The sequence below is a fragment of the Ovis canadensis genome, chromosome 15 (assembly GCF_042477335.2).
Source record: "Ovis canadensis isolate MfBH-ARS-UI-01 breed Bighorn chromosome 15, ARS-UI_OviCan_v2, whole genome shotgun sequence".
NCBI classification, from domain to species: Eukaryota; Metazoa; Chordata; class Mammalia; order Artiodactyla; family Bovidae; genus Ovis; species Ovis canadensis.
In genome coordinates, this window is record NC_091259.1 from 45,379,661 (window position 1) to 45,398,231 (window position 18,571).

The following is an 18,571-nucleotide window of genomic DNA, read 5'->3' on the forward strand; positions in this document are numbered from 1 at the left end:
TGGGCAAAGAACAGTACCTCTTCTTAAAAGTGTGGCCTTCAGCTCCTTGGGACAGGAGGGGAACAGATAAGTGTGTTTGGTGAACTTTTGGGAGCCCAGCCTCAGGCCAGACCAAGCACAGCACTTACACATAAACGTGCATCCCAGGTGCCCACCTAGAGGCTGTGAAATCCCCTGAAGGCTGTTCTCTCAAGCTGGGCAGGACCTCTCTCTCTCTCTTGCAATGGCCTCAAACAGAAGACACCCAGCCCCTCACACCTGTCACCTCTCCCTCTCAGCAGACACCCTTGTGAGAACAGCCCCTTACTCCCTCACATCCATGGCCCCTTGACCAAGAGCTGTGAGGCTAACTGAGGTAGAAATGGCCAGGCCACGAAGTACATGAGGGATCCAGAGCCAAGCTCTCCCCCGACTCACAGGCGGCTCTTTCTGCTCCCACATCTGAGACCAGTCTCACATCAGCCTTGGTCCGTGTCAAGAGAGCATCTGCTCTGTATCAGGCTGCAGCTAGATGATGGAGAAGTAGATGCATAAAACAATTTCCTTTTTCTTAGAATCTCCTCTTCCATTAAAAGATATATATATATAAATGTAAAATTAAATAAGGCATAGTAATTCCTCCAAGATGAGTTCAAATAAGATGCTTGACCTTTCTCTGCCACACGTGCTCCTGTACGGCCTTGGATAATTAATGCTCCTTTTCTGGACTTCCAATTTCCCATCTCCGAAGCTCTGCTCTTAACATAATGTTCCTACAATCCAAGGACCCCCTCCCCAGAAGCTTCATGGCCAGAGATCAGACCCAAAGTCTTTTCTGCAACTTGCTCTGTCCAGAACCCTGGCTTCTCTGTGGTCTTTGCTCAAAGACAACTTCAAGTTCCAGGACACCCAGTGAAACCTACTTCATCACCTGTTTCTTCTGTTGGCCATTAGAGCCCCACATCACTGCATCCCTACCTGCGGTGCATCTAGGGGCCACCCCAATATTCCTCCCAATCTCAGGGTCCTGGTGGGCAATAAGACCATGTAGGCTCACACAAGGCAATTGTCTTCTTGCTGGTTGCACAGCCCCCAGGCTATTCTAATGTTAGTTTCAGCCTCTTAAAACACTGCTCTCATTGTATCATCTCCTTGAAAATCTGCAGTGGCTCCCCAGTGTCTCTCATCTCAGATCTGAGCTCCTGAGCCTGGTGCTTATCACTCTCCGGGTCCTGTTTCCACCCCACCCACCTCTTTGGGTCTTACCAAACCCTCTCCTTATGTTCACGCTTCAAGGAAAGTTTCCTGCTATTCTTCAGGACTGACTCGCTGTCCCCACACGTTAAGATGCAGCTTAAATGCGGTCTCCTCCTAGAAACTTACTCAGACCCCCCCACCTCAACCCAGAACACAGGGTACCCAGAACACTGAAGTGCTGACTGCTCCTCCCCCTCAATATTCACATAGCTAGCCCTTTTCCTGCCTTGTGGCCTCTGTTTAAATAGCCACATGTCAGAGAGAGCCTCTTGACCTAGCATAAATGTGTGGTCCCCTCCCACCCTTGGAACTCCCTTTGTATCTTTTACATTTCTCACAGCACTCAGCACCCTTTTGCATAGATCAGCCAGTTTACTGTCTGTCTTTCCACCACAGAAAGCAAATTCTCTGTGAGCAGGTGTTTTGCTTGCTGTTATATTTCCAGTGCCTAGAACAATGCATGGTGCAGAGTAGGTGCACAGTATTAATAGATCATCGTTGAATGAGTGAGGGAGGGAGGGAATGAGTGAAGGAGTCTGTAGCTTAGATCCTGGACACCTTCAGGCATGTTTCCAAGATGCTCTTATCTGATGTGGCTGCCACTGTCCTATGCCTGCTCAGCCCCAGCCCTGTCTGATGTTGCGGCAGATGGACAGCACACATTCTGGGGGTCTCTTTGTAAACGACAAGCCCCAGAGGACTGAAAGAGAAGCTTCTAGAGGGGCAGGGCCAGGATCAGTCCACTGCCTGATCTAAATGCCACATTTTAAACCCTGCTGTCCCGTCCTCCCCACCCTCAGCCTCTCCGCAAATTCCATAGGGTTAAAAGGGCAATCCTGGTGGAAATGAAGAAGGAAACAAAAGCGTCCTCTTTTCCATGATGGGGCTCATGGAAAGCTGTGTCTCTCTTTCCCCTTTAAGCCTGAGCCCAGAGTACTTCTGCGGAAACCAGCTGCCACCACCTATCTATCTGATTAAGGAGCTTAATTCCTAAGCTCTCATCACCATCGATAGAGGGAACGGGACACTAGAAAAGCAAGAAGTGAAATAAGAGGAACAGGCAGTGTGGCAACATCTCCCTCTCTTGCTGTTAACACCCTGCAAGCACACCGGGCCCTCCACCAGCACAGTGATGCACCCCCACCCTGATGTCGCCTCACCTGGGCACCTGGACTTCGAGGACCATATGGAAGAGGCAGGTGAGGGTAACTCACCAGCCCTGAGCACTGCTGCAGACCCAACATAAACTCTCGTTTGCAATGGATAGGTGGGTGGGTGAGCAGGTGACTGTGAAGGCAAAGCGTATATAGAATGAGTGAGTGAGGAATGCAGCAGTGGGTGGGCCGGAGTGACTGAATGTCTTCTCCATCCTGGTGCCATTGGCATCTTTGCAAGGACACCGCACTGGGCTTGGCAAGACCCTATCTCTGAATTCTGTTTTCAGCCTGTCTCTAGTGCAGTCTCAGGGATGGCGAGGAGGTTGGCAACTCCTGACTGATGTGAATCAGACAAGTGATTCTCAGTCTCCAAGAAGCCTTCATAAATGTTTGTTAAATCCTTTGTAGCAGGCAAGGAGACAGATAAAACCACATGAAGGCCTCTTAGATCTCCTGTATCCTCTACAAACCCAGAAAGTAAGTTACAGCTTAGGGAGGCCATGTGACTTAGCTATTTTATCCAGGAACTTCTTAAAATCATCCAGGAATTAGACGCCATCTATCAGCAGTCCTCTCAGAGCTCCTGAACGGCAGTCTAGTTTGCTTGCCCAAAGACAGTAAGATGTTTGGGAGGCAGCCATGGGTTGACAGGTACTTCAAATGTAACATGTCCTAAAGTGGATTATAATCATCCTCCCCAAATCTACTTCTTCTTTAGAATTTTTATTCTACTGAATGGCACCACCATCTATCTGATTGCTTGGCTGATAAAATTTTACTCATTCATTTATCCCATAAATATTTGTGGCAGGCGTCAGTAACATGCTAACTGCTAGAACAAAGCAATGAGCAAAACTCATCGTCAAATAAGAAAAGTAAGCATTAATTACCATGAAATAATTGTAAATAAATGTAAAATCGCAACTACAGTACATTTGAAGGAAGCACATGTACTGTGAAGCTTTGTAGAATGGGATTTGACCTAATCATGGAGGCCATGGAAGTGATAGCTCAACTGAAAGCTGAGACATAAAAGGAATTCAGTAGGTGAAGACATGAAGGAAGAGTGTTCTAAGCGGAAAAAACAGCCAATTTAAAGGCCTGTGGCAGGAGGCTTGACGAGCCCAAGGGTCTGAGACAAGGCCAGGAGAGAGGAAAACGAGAACTGGGAAGGATGCAGGAGTGGAGGCAGGGCTTAGCCACACACGGCTTTGCAGGACTTACAGAAAAGGTTGGTCTTTAGCTTAAGATCAATAGGAAACAACTGAAGTACTTTCAAGGAGGGAAATGACATGAGCTGTGTTTTGAAGTGCACTTGGCTGTTGTGTGAGAACAAATTGGAGGAAGCCAGCATGGGTATTGGTAGACCAGTTAGGAAGCTCTCACAGTACTCTGGAAAGATGAAAGTGGTGCCTTTAACTAGGTCATATTGGTGGGAATGGAGACAAAAGTGACAGATTGGAGAGGGATTTTCAAGAGAACACCAACAGACTTGGTGGTGGATTGGATATGAGCCTTAAAAGAGAAAAGCATTGAAGATGACGGCCAGCTCTCTCACACACGTAGATATATAGATGGAGCCATTCGTAAGATCTGAAATACCTGAAGTGAAGTGAAGTCGCTCAGTCCTGAAGAGGACCACGTATGAACAGGACAGTGTCAAGCAAGAATGCACAATTTCCATTTTGCACATGCTCAGTTTGAGAGGTCTTGGAAATGTCAACCTCCCTCCTTCACCCCCCTTACCTTCTGCATTCAACCAGTTACCTGATTCTACCTTCCCTCTACCCTGACTTATTTCAGGTCCTAATGATTATTGCCTGGATAAATAAAACAATCTCAAAGCTCTCTCTCCTTCCAATCCATCCATTCCACACTGTAGGTCTTTCTAAATACTGCCTTCTTGCTCAAAGAGTCCCTCCCTGCCTACCCTCCTAAAGCAATACTACCCTCTCATTCTCTATCTCAGTCACTCGCATTTTTTTCTTTCTAAAAATATATAATAATTTTTTTTTATTTTTTATTAGGGCTTCTCCTATGGCTCAGTGGATAGGGAGTCTGCCTACAATTCAGGAGACACAAGAGATGCAGGTTCAGTCCCCTGGGTTGGGAAAGTCATCTAAAGCACCCCTACTTCTCATTCACTCTCTCTCAGTCACTTGGGTTTTTTCTTTCTAAAAATACATAATAATTTGATTTATTTTTTATTATAACTGTACACCCTAGCTCTGTTTCCTAAGAGGGCATAAAAGCAATAACACATGAGTAACAGGGAGCATATGCAGCCCCAGGTTTTGGTTCTAAATACCATTCGCCACTAAAAGGACCTGGAACTCCCTGGAGAAATTACTAATTTCAGGGCTGGAGCAAGGAAAGAACAAGATGAGCCTGGAACATCCTGCCAGAGCAACAGTAAGCAAGTGCTCAGAGAATGATGGGGGAAATTCGAAAGAAACAGGAGCCAATTTGCAGAGTCTCCCACTGATTAAATCTGGGACAGTTTGAACATCAAAATAAAATATACAATTTATTCACCCACTGAATAAATTAAGAATCTATGAGTTCATAGTAATGAAAGAAAGACGGAAGGAAGGAAGGAAGGGGAGAGAAAGAGAGAAAGAAAGGGAGAAGGGAAAGATTTTTCCTATAGTAAAATGCCAACAAGTATGGAAGAAATGACGGATTCAAAAGTATCAATGATGATGAAATTAGTGACTAAACATTTTATGCGGAACAGGATAGTTACATAACCTCAAAGTATCTCTCCATAAGTCACTTATCAATTACAAAGGGGAAAGCAGTAATTGCACAGTGAAGAAACTGGTGAACATCACCTCAAGCAAGTGACGAAAGCTCCCATCATCAGTACTGGGACAGTCCCCACAGCCTGTGCTGGCTGGTATGCTAACCTTACCTTAGTGGTACTCCTGCTCAACATGCATAGCTTGAATCCAGTCATGCAAAACCATTAGATAAGTCCAAACGGAGGGATACTCAACATAATGACTGGCCTGTGCCATTCAAAAACGCAAATATCAAGAAAGATAAAGCAGAGGAATTGCTCTAAATTAAAGGAGAATAAGGAAACATGACAACTAAATGCAGTCTATAGGTTGGACCCTGTACAGGGCAAGGAAGACAGGAGAGCTATAGAGACATTATTAGAACATAATTGTATTGTGGTCGGACAATATCCTTTTTTAAATGAAATACACACTTAAGTATTTATGGGCAAAGAGGCACCATGTCTTCAATTTACTCAAACTGATCAGAAATATGAATATGTTACATGTATTCATATATACATGATAAAACCATAAATATATAGCATTATAAGAAATGAACAATAAAGTATAAATTATACAGATAATTTAAATATGCATGCTCAGTGTCTCAGTCGTGTCTGACTCCTTTGTGACCCCATGGACTGTAGCCCGCCAGGCTCCTCTGTCCACAGGATTTCTTAGGCAAGAATACTGAAGCAAGTTGCCATTTCCTCCTCCAGGGGATCTTCCCTACTCAAGGATGGAACCCTTGTCTCCTGTATTTCCTGCATTGGCAGACATTTTCTTTACCACTGAGCCACCTGGAAAATTCCCAATTGAAATATACATAAATAGTAAAATAACATATTTTATATTATTAGACAGAGAAGGAAGGAAAAAAAATGAAGTAAATGCAGTGTCTTGTAATTGATTAAAGGATGCAGATAAAGGATCTTTTTTTTACCAGTCTTGCAAATTTTCACTACTTTGAATATCAAAATTAAAGGTGATATAGAATTATTTTTATATTTGCTGAATGAACGAGCGAGCCCATGTCCAACCATGACCCTCCCTGTGCTTAAAGTACCTCATAACTGTCATGATAAAAATCCGAACACTTCAGTACAGTCAGCGAGCCCTGACACTCTCTCTCTCTCTCTCATCACACTAGCCAGTACCCTCACTGCCTAAAATCCCCCGAGCTTTACCACACAAGCCAAGGCTTCTGTGCCTTAGCCTATGCTGGTCTCTTGGCCCTCCTCTTAGCCTCCTGGAATCGTCCCATTATCTTTCTAGAGCCAGACCAGGAATTCTCACCTCATGGAAGGCCTCCCTGATTGCTCCAGTTGGGAGTGACAGACACTTCTGCTTCTGATACACCAGTGCCTGCCATGATCCTGTCCCACAGAGAAGCCTGTCACTGTTTGTTCACAAGCCTGTCTTGCCACTTGAGGACCAGGAAACTCCTGACACCTGCACGCTCAGTGCTCTGCATGGGTCCAAGCACGTCACAGGATCTCAGTTAATACTGCAGCATAGATACAAGAACAAGAGTGACAAATTTTTCTGCATCTTCCAAGAGAGCCCCTGACTTCAGTCTCTTTCACAATCCTCAAAAAAATACACAAGAATATGGGAAATACGTTCTTTTTAGTTTTTTACACATGAGGAAAGTGAGGCCTGGAGAGAGTAAGATAAAACAGCATACCCAGATGCTGAGCTAGAGCTGATATCTGGATCTCTTGCCATCAGCCTAGTGTTCTTTTCCAGAAGGAAATTGGGACAAGAAGGAAGAATATGTCATTTATAGTTCACCTGTTCTATGCCGGACACCATGCTTTAATAAACTTTCCAGTTCTAGCATCACCATTGCGTTATAAGGAACCCCTTCTTACAGACTCAAAAATGGGCTCCAAGTCAGATCTGACAGCAAAGCCCATGCTCTTTTTCTCTGCACATTGCTGGCATATGCAGCCCACCTCTGACCCTCCATCAGAGGCAACAAGCAGCACCAAGCCAAGTGCCTATCCCTTGATCATGTCTTTTAAACCAGCACCACACACAGACCCACAACGCAGCCCACACCTCCAAACAACATGCATTTCACATGGTTTCCAAACCCAGGATATTTGGTTTGTAAGACAAAACCTCCATTTCTCCAGCAGAAAGTGAACACTATACACAATTACCCAGCCAAACTGCTGACGCCTACAGACGCTGCCTCACGCCGAATGAGGTCTGGTGTACCCAGAGACGTCCTCAGAGGATTCAGGACTCCCCCAGAGCTTGGCACTGAGGGCACCATGCAGCTGGAAGAGGGGAGACTGGGCTGGCTGGATCACAGTATCTGGGTGGAAGCTCAGTTCCCAAGACAGAAATTGCTCCAGGGAAGAAGTGAAGCCTCTGGAGACCACCCCGAGGGAGTGGTTGGCAGGGAGGTGGTGGGTTGGCAGGGGGTTCCCCACCCTCCTGGGAGGCCTTCCCCACCCTACCCCTGCTTCCCACAGAGCAGCAGTCCCCATCTGAGGCCGGGAAGGTTAATGACACCAATGATATTCAGGTCCTAGAGCCAGAGAAGGCAAGCCTTCAGCTCTCCCCCAGTAGGTCCAAAGGCCCGGACTTGCTTGCTTCCAGGGTCTTTGAGCTGGGGAATGGTCAAAGGACCACAGACCACAGACTTTTCACCACAGGCTCTGGCATCAGACAGACCTGGGATGGAACGTTTGCCGTTTCTACCTTCGGGCTAATCATTTAACCTTGCTGCGCTTCAGTTTCCCTGCGGCCGTTTCCTGAAACAAAAGATGCAAAAAACCTAACAACAGAGTTGACCTTTATTAGATAAACTAAAGAATATGAGTAACTGAGCAAACCTTCTCCCACAGAAGTCCTGCCTGCCTCACCTGAGGCTCTCTTATTGGATTTTAAACCTGTTTTAGCTTAAATTCCCAGTCGTGATATAACCAAGTCTTACCTTTTTGAGGCGGCACTTACCGGGGAAGGAATAAACCCCTCACCCACCTCAACCCACCTGCATACCACCCAGCACCGGACACTTCCTAAAGCCCCAGGCTAGCAACTATTCCTCCCACACAAAGGGGAGTGCCTCTGGGAGACTTCAGCTTGAACGTGGGAAACAGATGCCAGCGTCAGCTGATTTAATGCATACTGAGAATTGAGAGCTCAACACAAGCCTTGAAGCCCACCACGGGAGTCCTATCGAGTAATCTCTGTTGCTGTTGTTGTTCTGACTCTTTGCGGCCCCATGAACTGCAGCACACGCAGGCTTCTCTGTCCATCACTATCTCCCTGAGTTTGCTCAGACTCGTGTCATGGAGTCAGTGATGCCATCCAACCATCTCATCTTCTGTCGCACCCTTCTCCGTAATCTCTAGTGCTAAGCCTTGACTCCCACTCCCCCCCTTTCCAAATGCCGATAGTCTCAGGTCGGCTAAAAGAAGCAGTCTTACAGTAAATAAGTTAGGAGTTTTGCCAACTTTACAATGTGGCTGGAGCCCTGCCCTGGAGCCCTGACTCTGGTGACACACTTGTCTTGCAGATAAGAGGTGACAAATGACTTTCTGACCACGTGGCAGACAGGAGAGACCCTCATGGGGAAAAAGAAAAATAAGTGAGCACTAGCCTATGGTCTCCCAGATCTAGGGAAGGGGGCAGAGAGGCCCTTTGTGTGTTCCATACTCCAAAGCCCACATTCCTCATACTGAGCTCTGGCTCCAGAAACGCCATCGCGGATCAGAGACCATGTGATCCACACCGAGGGAGGCAGAGCTCAGGTCCAAGAGACACAGACCTCCCAGCAGGGCCTGGGGCTTAGGCGGGATCACATAAGGAGCGGGGTGGCCATGGGGCCAGGGCCGGGCAGAGGGCAGAGGTCAAACTCCTTTGGGCACCCAAACACTCCTGCTTTTGAGACAGGGAGAAGCTGGCAGCTGAAGCAGTCAAAGGAGGGGGACTTTATCAATGGCCCAATTCATTCGCAACAATCCCCATTGTCTGAGCCAGCACAGAGATGGGCATTTTCTCCCAGAGCCACTAGGAAGAAAAGCCCCAAGACATGGTCACAAATCAGAAGCCAAAAATATAGAAGCCAAAATTGAAACATATGGTTTGAAAGCCAGATGAAATATTTGAAATTGGAGATGTCCCTCAAAACTCTGTGCAGCATGATTCTCATCCTCAGAGACCAATAAAATGCTTAATTGTTGATTGTTCATTTATTTATTCTGATCTCTCTCTACAAAGGATGTAGGAGTTTACAGTTAAAGATGGGTGTAGTATAAAGTTATTAAAGCAGAAATTAAAAGTCAAAGCCAGGGTTCCAATGAATACACTTACTAGGATGAAGCAAATATGATGAACTAAGAGCTTCCTGGCAGCCAGTGTAAGAAGGGAAACATATACATTATGTCATGAGCTCAAGAGTCACACAGACCTGTAGAAATCTCTTGAGCACTCTAAGCCTCGATTTCCTTGTTAGAGAAAACAAGGTGGGAGGGGACTATGAAGCTAATAAGGTTGTTGTGAAAAGGAAATGAAGCATGTATTACAGATTCAAATAATAGCGGCTGTTACTATTACCATTTTTGTACTTGTCTGAATTCTCTTCTTTAAGTTGGAACTATGTTAACTTAATAGGGCTGCCTTTGATGCCCTGTGAGTCCTAATTGTTGCTCTAAAATTCTGACTGTTAGTTGTATGTATCTGATGAATTAAAAACTGGGGAACCAGCCTAGGACTCATGGTGGGTACTTCAGTTTTCCAGAGTCTTTTCCTGAGTTTTAAGGTGGCTGGGGACTCCCACAAACAAGAAGGCTAGGAAGGCACACAGACCTCCTTCCCCATCAGCTTCACTCTGCAAGAGGCTGCCCAACTGACCACAGCCTGCCCGTATTAAACCACCCTCAAGGGTCAGGTGGAGGACCAGGCCAGGGAAAGCTAGGTTCCAGCACATTCTCAGGAAATGGCTGCAGCCCGTCTGCTCCCCTGCATAAGAAGCAGCTGGTGGGATGAGAACTCAGGCACTCCTTAGACCAAACCATAAACACTAAGGAAGAGAAAGTGTCATCTGCCCTCACCCCCCAGCCAAAGCCCCTGACTTGAGATATTTCCTACCCAGTTTCTTAGACTTGTCCAAGGTGCCACATGGAGGCTAGAGGGACTGTAGAGGCTGAGACTGGGGTGACCCAGTTTGCACACATGTGTTTTACACATGGAGATACCTGTTGGGTATGTGTTACTATTGCTAGGTGTACATGCTGAAAGCACATGAGTGTTCGCACGGCTGTCCTGAGATGCAGCACATGTGAGTGATGTGAGTGGCAGGAAGACCTGCGCACATGAGCAGCTGTGAGCATGTGGCTGCCTTGTGAGTGTTTGTAGGTGAGTGGTCTGCTCATGCCCTGGTGCTCCTGTCTCCTTCCGACATGACCCTGGGGCTGTCTCCACAGCTGGCTTTGAACCTCATTCTCTCTGATGCTGGTGCTGAGCTCCTGCCCTGCTCGGAGTCCTAAGAAACCAAAGCAGCGTGACCCACAGAGAAGACACCCCAGCTGGGGACAAGTCGGGTCACCCTAGAAAGTCTGAGTTCAGATAACACTCCTTATCCTCCGCCCCTGCCTTCATCTGCTCACTCACAGGCATCCAGCCATCCACACATTCGCTCAGCCCCGCGGAGCCTGGCTGCCATACACACTTGAGCCTGCACTTCCAAGAGTACTGACCCAGTCCACACAGGACAGCGTGTGCCACCTGCGGACACACTCCAGGTCCACGCACACATAAGGCCACAAGCACAGAGAGGCACACGCTGTCACCCACGGTCACACCCTAAGACGCATGCTAGAAACTTCCATATGCTCACATGCCGGCCCAGACACACTCCCTCCCTTTGGAGCTCGCTTGCACTCACGAGCACTCACACTCACACCGACACATACTATCCAAATAATCACAAGAAGGCTCTGCCCCTACCAGGCTGGGCACAGAATCCAGCGCGGGGAGCGCCGTCTACTTACTGACTCCGGCGAGTGAGAGCGCCTGTGAGCAGCGGCCAGGCCGGCGGCGGAGGCGCAGCTGGGGATCCGCAGGCTGCGAGCGAGTGACCCGCCCGGTGGCCCAGCCCGAGGGCCGCCCGCGGCCCCGCGCCCCCGCCCCGCTCTGCCCCCGCCCGCGCTCCGGGCCGCTGCCGCAGGACCTCCGGCAAAGGCGCGCTCGCTGCCAAGCCCGTGTCCCGCGTAGTCTCTGCCGGCCCGAGGCTATTTTGGGCCCCTGGCAGCGCAAACCTCGCGCTCTGGACTGTGGGGCGCGCTGGAATGGGGACGTGGTCAGGTCTAATTAGAGACCTGGCTCACCCGGGGCTGGGGCCGAGTCAGAACTGGTAAGCACCCGGGAGCCTCGGTGCCGCCCCGGCGGGGGTGCCCACATGTGCCCCACATGCCAACATCTGGAGAGGGAAAGGAATGCATTGGAGCTGAAACAAAACGAGGAGGGGTTTGGGTGCGGTTCACATGCTCTGCGGAGGGAGCTCTGAACTTTGAGCAGCCCCCCAGATGCCTGGAAGGCCACTTGGTTTATTTACTGCAGGTGCTTCCCTTTGGAACCTAAGTCACTCCCCTAAGTTTGCCGACCTGCCAAAAAGGACAGAAGATGGTTGCACAGGCTCCTTTTAACTTGGGGACACGGCAGACTTCCCCTCCAGACCTAGTGTCAGATGGCTAAGTCTAGAAAGAAGGCTGATTCCTACCCAAAAGCTCAGGAATGTCACATTCTTGAACTGAAAGGAAGCTGCAAAGTCATTCCATCCAACTCTCTCCATCCTGTCATGAATCCCCCAGGGGCTGGGAAGGGGGGCGGGGTAGGCCAACTCTACCCACTTTGGAGAGGAGTGGGGGTCACCAAGGAACAGCAGACCCTAGCCTCCCCAGGGCACTGTTCCCAATTTTGAACCCACTTATTGGCAGGAAGTTCTCCTTGGCATCTAACCTAAATCGCTCATGTGCAACTGTGTCAATATGCTCACACCTTTGTGTTCAAGGACAGGAAAACCAGCTCTGTCTCTATGACACAATGACCACACTGAGGTTCCATCTCAGTCTCTCTTCCTTGATACTAATATCCCTGTTCCCTTTTTCAGGCCCTGGATAAAAATGACAGTTGCTCCATGGCCATTGACACATTGCAGCTCCAGACTTTAGCTCCACCCCCTCAGCTCTCTGGGGACCCCAGGCTCTGCAGGTGCTCTGTCATCCTCCTCAGACAGCAAGCGTTGACCACAGCTTCCGTCCATTGGAGACAGCCTGATTCTACTCCTTAGACCCTTGAGAGGCGCTTCAATTCCTATCTCAGCAAAGGCTGTCTCAGGGCCTGGGGACAGGGCTTGGAGCCCCAGCCATTGGCCTGGCTATGCATTAGCACTGGAGCCACAGACTTCCTCAAATGGGCGATTTCCTGGATCGTTGAGTCCATTTCTGGTAGATCGCGGGTGCATGCGTGCTAAGTCGCTTCAGTTGTGTCCAACTCTGTGCGATCCTGTGGGCTGTAGCCCCTATGGACTGTATCCCGCCAGGCTCCTCTGTCCATGGGATTCTCCAGGCAAGAATATTGGAGTGAGTAGTCACGCCCTCCTCCAGAGGATCTTCCCAACCCAGGGATCGAACCCCGCATCTCTTATTTCTCTTATGTTCTTTACCACTGGTGCCACCTGGGAAGCCCCTTTTGGTAGATCAAGTGGTATTAAAAAAATAAAATAGCTTGGATTTTATCCTCAAAGAAACCTGACTTCACATCCTGCCTTCACTACTTTCTAACTGTGTGTCCTTGGACAAGTCACTTAATCTCTCTGAGGCTCAGTTTTCCCATATTTACAATGGGGATCATAATAATCTCTGCCTAGCTCATACGTTATTCAAACTACAAGATGAGATCAGGAATTTATGTAAAAGTACCTGGAAAGCTAAGATATTTTTTAGTATGCTAGAAACAGAATGAAGCTTAGATCATGAACAGGATAAATATTAGCAAAAAGCCTTAGAAATCTTTTATTCCCAGGTCCAAACTCTGGGTCTGCGTTTCAGGACGATAGAGGAACAGATTTCGTTTGCTAGATGTTCTCTGTGTTCCCTTGGTATGTATGTCCCCCACCCTGCACTCACACACACATCCGTGTTCCCAGATACGTACAGCACAGCACAGCCTCCTGGGCTCGTGTCGGCCCCATAGGCTCCAGCTGCCTGGACCCTCGCTGACTGTCTCTCCATTCCCAGGGTGTCTCCTCATGGCTCCAGTCTTGGCAACAGCTCCAGGTCTTCCTACAGAGTCTCCAGCAGGCAACTCCTCTCTCCTTGCACATCCTTCTGGGCCATGGCCCCTGCAAGGCCTACAAATCCAGGCAAAGTTGGCAGAGGCTTTCTCCAAGGCAGCTCAGAACTGAGGCCGCGGGGGGAGCTCAGAGTTGGAGCATCATCCCCCTCGCCCCCTCCCCTCCACCTCCCTGGCTTCTCAGTGCTGTCCTGCTTAATTCTTAATGGAAATTCCATCCCCGGTGCCGGCCCTGGCTGGCTCAGGGAGTCCAGGCTTAGGCCAACAGCAAACTCCACCCAGAGACAGGAGGCCTCCCTGGCCATATAAAAACAGATCCACACAGATTCACATACATGCTCACAGTCTCAGCAGACGGACATGCCCGGAATCATTCACAAACTCAAAGAGTCTCACCCAAACACATACCCAAATAATCACTAGCATTTACTGCATGGTGGTAAGTTTTTATAGGTATGAACTTCCCTAATTCTCACAATGACACTGGGTTCGTGGGCAACTTAGCTATTATCCCTAATTTACACATGGGGAAACTGAGGCACATGGAGCAACAATGTACATTAGGCATCTAGTGATAATAGCCTAGGAAGTAATAAAGGCCTTAGGAAGCATCACTACAAACAAAGCTAGAGGAGGTGATGGAATTCCATCTGAGCTATTTCAAATGCTAAAAGATGATGCTGTTAAAGTGCTGCACTCAATATGCCAGTAAATTTGGAAAACTCAGCAGTGGCCACAGGACTACAAAAGGTCAATTTTCATTCCAATCCCAAAGAAAGGCAATGCCTAAGAATGTTCAAACTATCGCACAGTTGCACTCATCTCACACGCTAGCGAAGCAATGCTCAAAATTCTCCAAGCAAGGCTTCAACAGTATATGAACAGAGAACTTCCAGATGTTCAAACTGGATTTAGAAAGGGCAGAGAAACCAGAGATCAAATTGCCAACATCCATTGCATCATAGAAAAATCAAGAGAGTTCCAAAAAAAAATCTACTTCTGCTTTATTGATTACGCCAAAGCCTTTGACTATATGGATCACAACAAACTGTGGAGAATTCTTAAAAAGATGGGAATACCAGACCACATTACCTGTCCCCTCGAAACCTGTATGCAGGTCAAGAAGCAACAGGTAGAACTGGACATGGAACAACAGACTGGTTCCAAATTGGGAAAGGAGTACATCAAGGCTGTATATTGTCACCCTGCTTATTTAACGCATAGGCAGAGTACATCGTGAGAAATGCTAGACTGAATGAAGCACAAGCTGGAATCAAGATTCTGGGAGAAATATCAATAACTACACATATGCAGATGATAAAAGATGCTTACTCCTTGGAAGAAAAGTTATGACCAACCTAGATAGCATATTCAAAAGCAGAGACATTACTTTGCCGACTAAGGTCCGTCTAGTCAAGGCTATGGTTTTTCCAGTGGTCATGTATGGATGTGAGAGTTGGACTGTGAAGAAGGCTGAGTGCCGAAGAATTGATGCTTTTGAACTGTGGTGTTGGAGAAGACTCTTGAGAGTCCCTTGGACTGCAAGGAGATCCAACCAGTCCATTCTGAAGGAGATCAACCCTGGGATTTCTTTGGAAGGAATGATGCTAAAGCTGAAGTTCCAGTACTTTTGCCACCTTATGCGAAGAGTTGACTCATTGGAAAAGACTCTGATGCTGGGAGGGATTGGGGGCAGGAGGAGAAGGGGACGACCCAGGATGAGATGGCTGGATGGCATCACGGACTCGATGGACGTGAGTCTGAGTGAACTCCAGGAGATGGTGATGGACAGGGAGGCCTGGCGTGCTGCGATTCATGGGGTCGCAAAGAGTCGGACACGACTGAGCTACTGAACTGAACTGAACTGAGCTACTCTTATGACAGAAAGTGAAGAGGAACTAAACAACCTCTTGATGAAAGAGGAGAGTGAAAAAGCTGGCTTAAAACTAAACATTCAGAAAATGAAGATCACGGCATCCAGTCTCATCACTTCATGGCAAATAGATGTAGAAACAATGGAAACAGAGACAGGCTGTATTTTCTTGGGCTCCAAAATCACTGCAGATGGTAACTCCAACCATGAAATTAAAAGACACTTGCTTCTTGGAAGAAAAGCTATGACCAACCTAGACAGCATTTTAAAAAGCAGATATATTACTTTGCCAACAACAGTCCGTCTTGTCAAAGCTATGATTTTGCCAATAGTCATGTATGGATGTGAGAGTTGGACCTTAACAAGAGCTGAGTACTGAAGAATTGATGCCTTTGAGCTGTGGTGTTGGAGAAGACTCTTGAGAGTCCCTTGGACTGCAAGGAGATCAAACCAGGCAATCCTAAAGGAAACTAGTTCTGAATATTCATTGGAAGGACTGATGCTGAAGCTGATGCTACAATACTTTGGACACCTGATGTGAAGAACTGACTCATTGGAAAAGACCCTGATGCTGGGAAAGATTGAAAGCAGGAGGAAAAGGGGACAATAAAAGATAAGATGGCTGGATGGCATCACCAACTCGATGGACATGAATTTAAGCAAATTCCAAAATTTGGTGATGGACAGGGAAGCCTGGGGTGCTGCAGTCCATGGGATCACAAAGAGTCAGACACAACTGAGTGATTGAACTGAACTGAATAATAGCCTAACACATTAGCACCAGGAACCATGATATGTGGTTTCATTTTGCCACCATAGTAACTTTTTTGTGGAAGTTATTGTTATTCCCATTATACAGACAGGGAAAATCGAGGTCAGATGGTTTAAATCACCTGCCTTTGGCCTCACAGATTGTAAGATGAAGGGAGATTCTATACAAATACGTGTGGGAGCCCTCATGGGTGAACAAAGGTAAACACAAGTAAACAAATACATGAACACTCTCAGGGGGCACAACCACAGATAGAATCTTCTACCAATAGAGAAGCCACAGAAATGGTCCAGAGCTGCATCAGGCAAAGAACCCCTCTAGCCTAACACCATGTTCTTCTTCCCTTCCAAATGGTCCATCCCATCAACTTCACAAGTCACTTCAGCAAGGCCAAGTTAAACCTAAATGGAGAGCAGATTTCAGGTTTACAATTCAGGCAGTAAGCCTGAACTACCGTCAACCCCCAGCCTCAGCTCCAAATCCAAATCCAGTTTGCCCAGCACACCTCTGTGGTCACTGGAAGAAGTCTCGGGTGCTCTCTTCTGAAGGGATCATGAACAAACTTCATGCAGGGAGCTCCTCAGAGACTCTGGGCCTTGTCAGGGGCTGGCCAAGGAGGGCTCCAGTTTCCAGGCCCAGATAAGGTTGCACGGGACTCACAGGACAAGGCAGGGCACCGGAGCCTGGCCTCGGACAGAACAGAGCACGGGCTGCCCAAGGGAACTGATGCCATACTGCAGAGAGATGGCAAGGCTTTGGGGGGAGGGAGGTGGGCATAGGAAGGGCAGGGCTACATATAGGACAAGTAATGAGGCCCGCAGCCCTGGGAGTTGGGAGAACAGGACTGCAAAACAAGAGAACAGAAGAAGTTAGCAATCCAGGAACTTGTCCATTGCTGGAATTTTCCATGCTAAGCTAAACATTTCTAAGCAGGGCAGTGATGGCCTGGGTCCCCTCCCCAGTAGAGTGCTCTGGAAGGCCTACAGTAGCCAGGGCCATCTCTATTGTCTCTCTTCATTTCCCATCTCGTCCCCATCCCACAATTCCTTGTGCTTCCTGCTGTCAAGAGTCTATCCACTCTGTGGTCTGACGACAGCTTAGCATGGCAGCCCGGTATTGGAAAGGGATTTTTCCAGAGGAATGCACAATTGAACCTGGAATCATGTAGCCAGGCAATGGCTCTAAGAGGAGGGGACATTTGGAGCCCAAGAGTTGGCATTTCTAAGAGGTTCCCAGGGGATGTGAATGGTACTGGTCTGGGTGAGGGGGTCACACTCTGAGAACCACTGCTTTACAGAACAAGAGAAAGTCAGATGTTCCAGATGTCCACTTAAAACTAAAAGTGCAGCCTAACTTCAGATTGCAACTGATTTCTGAAAGGCCCCTAAAGAAAGACTGCCCCTTCCTGTAAGCAGTTTATACTTTCCTTTCTCTGCCTCTATCTTCCCAGTTTCTGCGCTGGCCCGGCTGTCTGTTTGTTGGTCTCTCCTGGGCTCTGTGATGGTCCTGTCTGCCTCAGTCCATCTCAAGTAAGACATGGCATCCTCCACACTGCCCCCCCACCCGCTCAGAGAAGGTTATCAAGATGAGGGACCTGCACAAAAATAGCTGATGACCAGACAGGCTCTCATTTCTGGGGACAGAGATATCAGATCAGAAGGTCATGACGATCACAGCTGAAATGCCAGCCCACCCAGAGATATGAGCAATGGGCAAGGATCCCAGGACCCACAGCCGTGACCTCGCATCCTGCAGTCCCCTCCTGCAGCCTGAAGGCATGCCCGTGGGGGTGCTGTCCTGCCTCCAGGAGTGATGGTGGGACAGAGCACTCAAGGAGGACGGGGAGAGGGGAGTCTGGCCACAGGCTGGTGAGGACACGCCATGGGCTCACTTGGGCCATGGATCTCTCCACGTCTCCCTCTGCGATGCTCTCCAAAAGGAAAATTCCCCCCAACTTCCAGAACCAGTGTGAGAACCTGTAATGTGACTAGGATGAAGGATGTAAGAACCAGAAAGCCCTCAGAGATCTCTGGGAGCAGGGTTCTGAAATGTTGTTACCCACCAGAATCACTTTGGGAGGGCGGGGGTTGAAATACGGGTTATCAGGCTCCCTCAGAGGTTCAGAGTCAGTGGGTAGGGGGAGAGCCAGAGCCCGGGTGCCCCTCCCTTCCCAGTTCTGTGTTCAGTGACTTCATGCTGGTAGCTTGAAACTGACCATGATGAGAGTATTTATTTACACCACAGACATTGAGCAAGTACTACAAATCAGGGCATTATGTTTTGTTTTACTTTGCTTTGGAAAGTCTCTTGCGGACGACTTCCCACCATGGGCCATGTTGGTCTCTATTTTCAAGCATCCTAAGCAATTACAGTGCAGGGCTTTTTGAGAAGAAACACTGATCCAGTAATTAGGTTCTAACTCAAACCCCTCATT

The 18,571-nt window shown here is 48.0% G+C and overlaps 1 protein-coding gene across 1 annotated transcript in view; it reads right to left on the reverse strand.

The window, feature by feature from the left end:
* INSC (INSC spindle orientation adaptor protein) overlaps positions 1-11,412 on the reverse strand; it is a 132,097-nt gene extending 120,685 nt beyond the window's left edge. The window contains exon 1 of the mRNA XM_069553662.1: positions 11,191-11,412. The gene's annotated coding sequence lies outside the window, so the exon portion shown is untranslated. The remainder of the gene's footprint in view (positions 1-11,190) is intronic.
* Between the last annotated feature and the right edge of the window lie 7,159 nt (positions 11,413-18,571).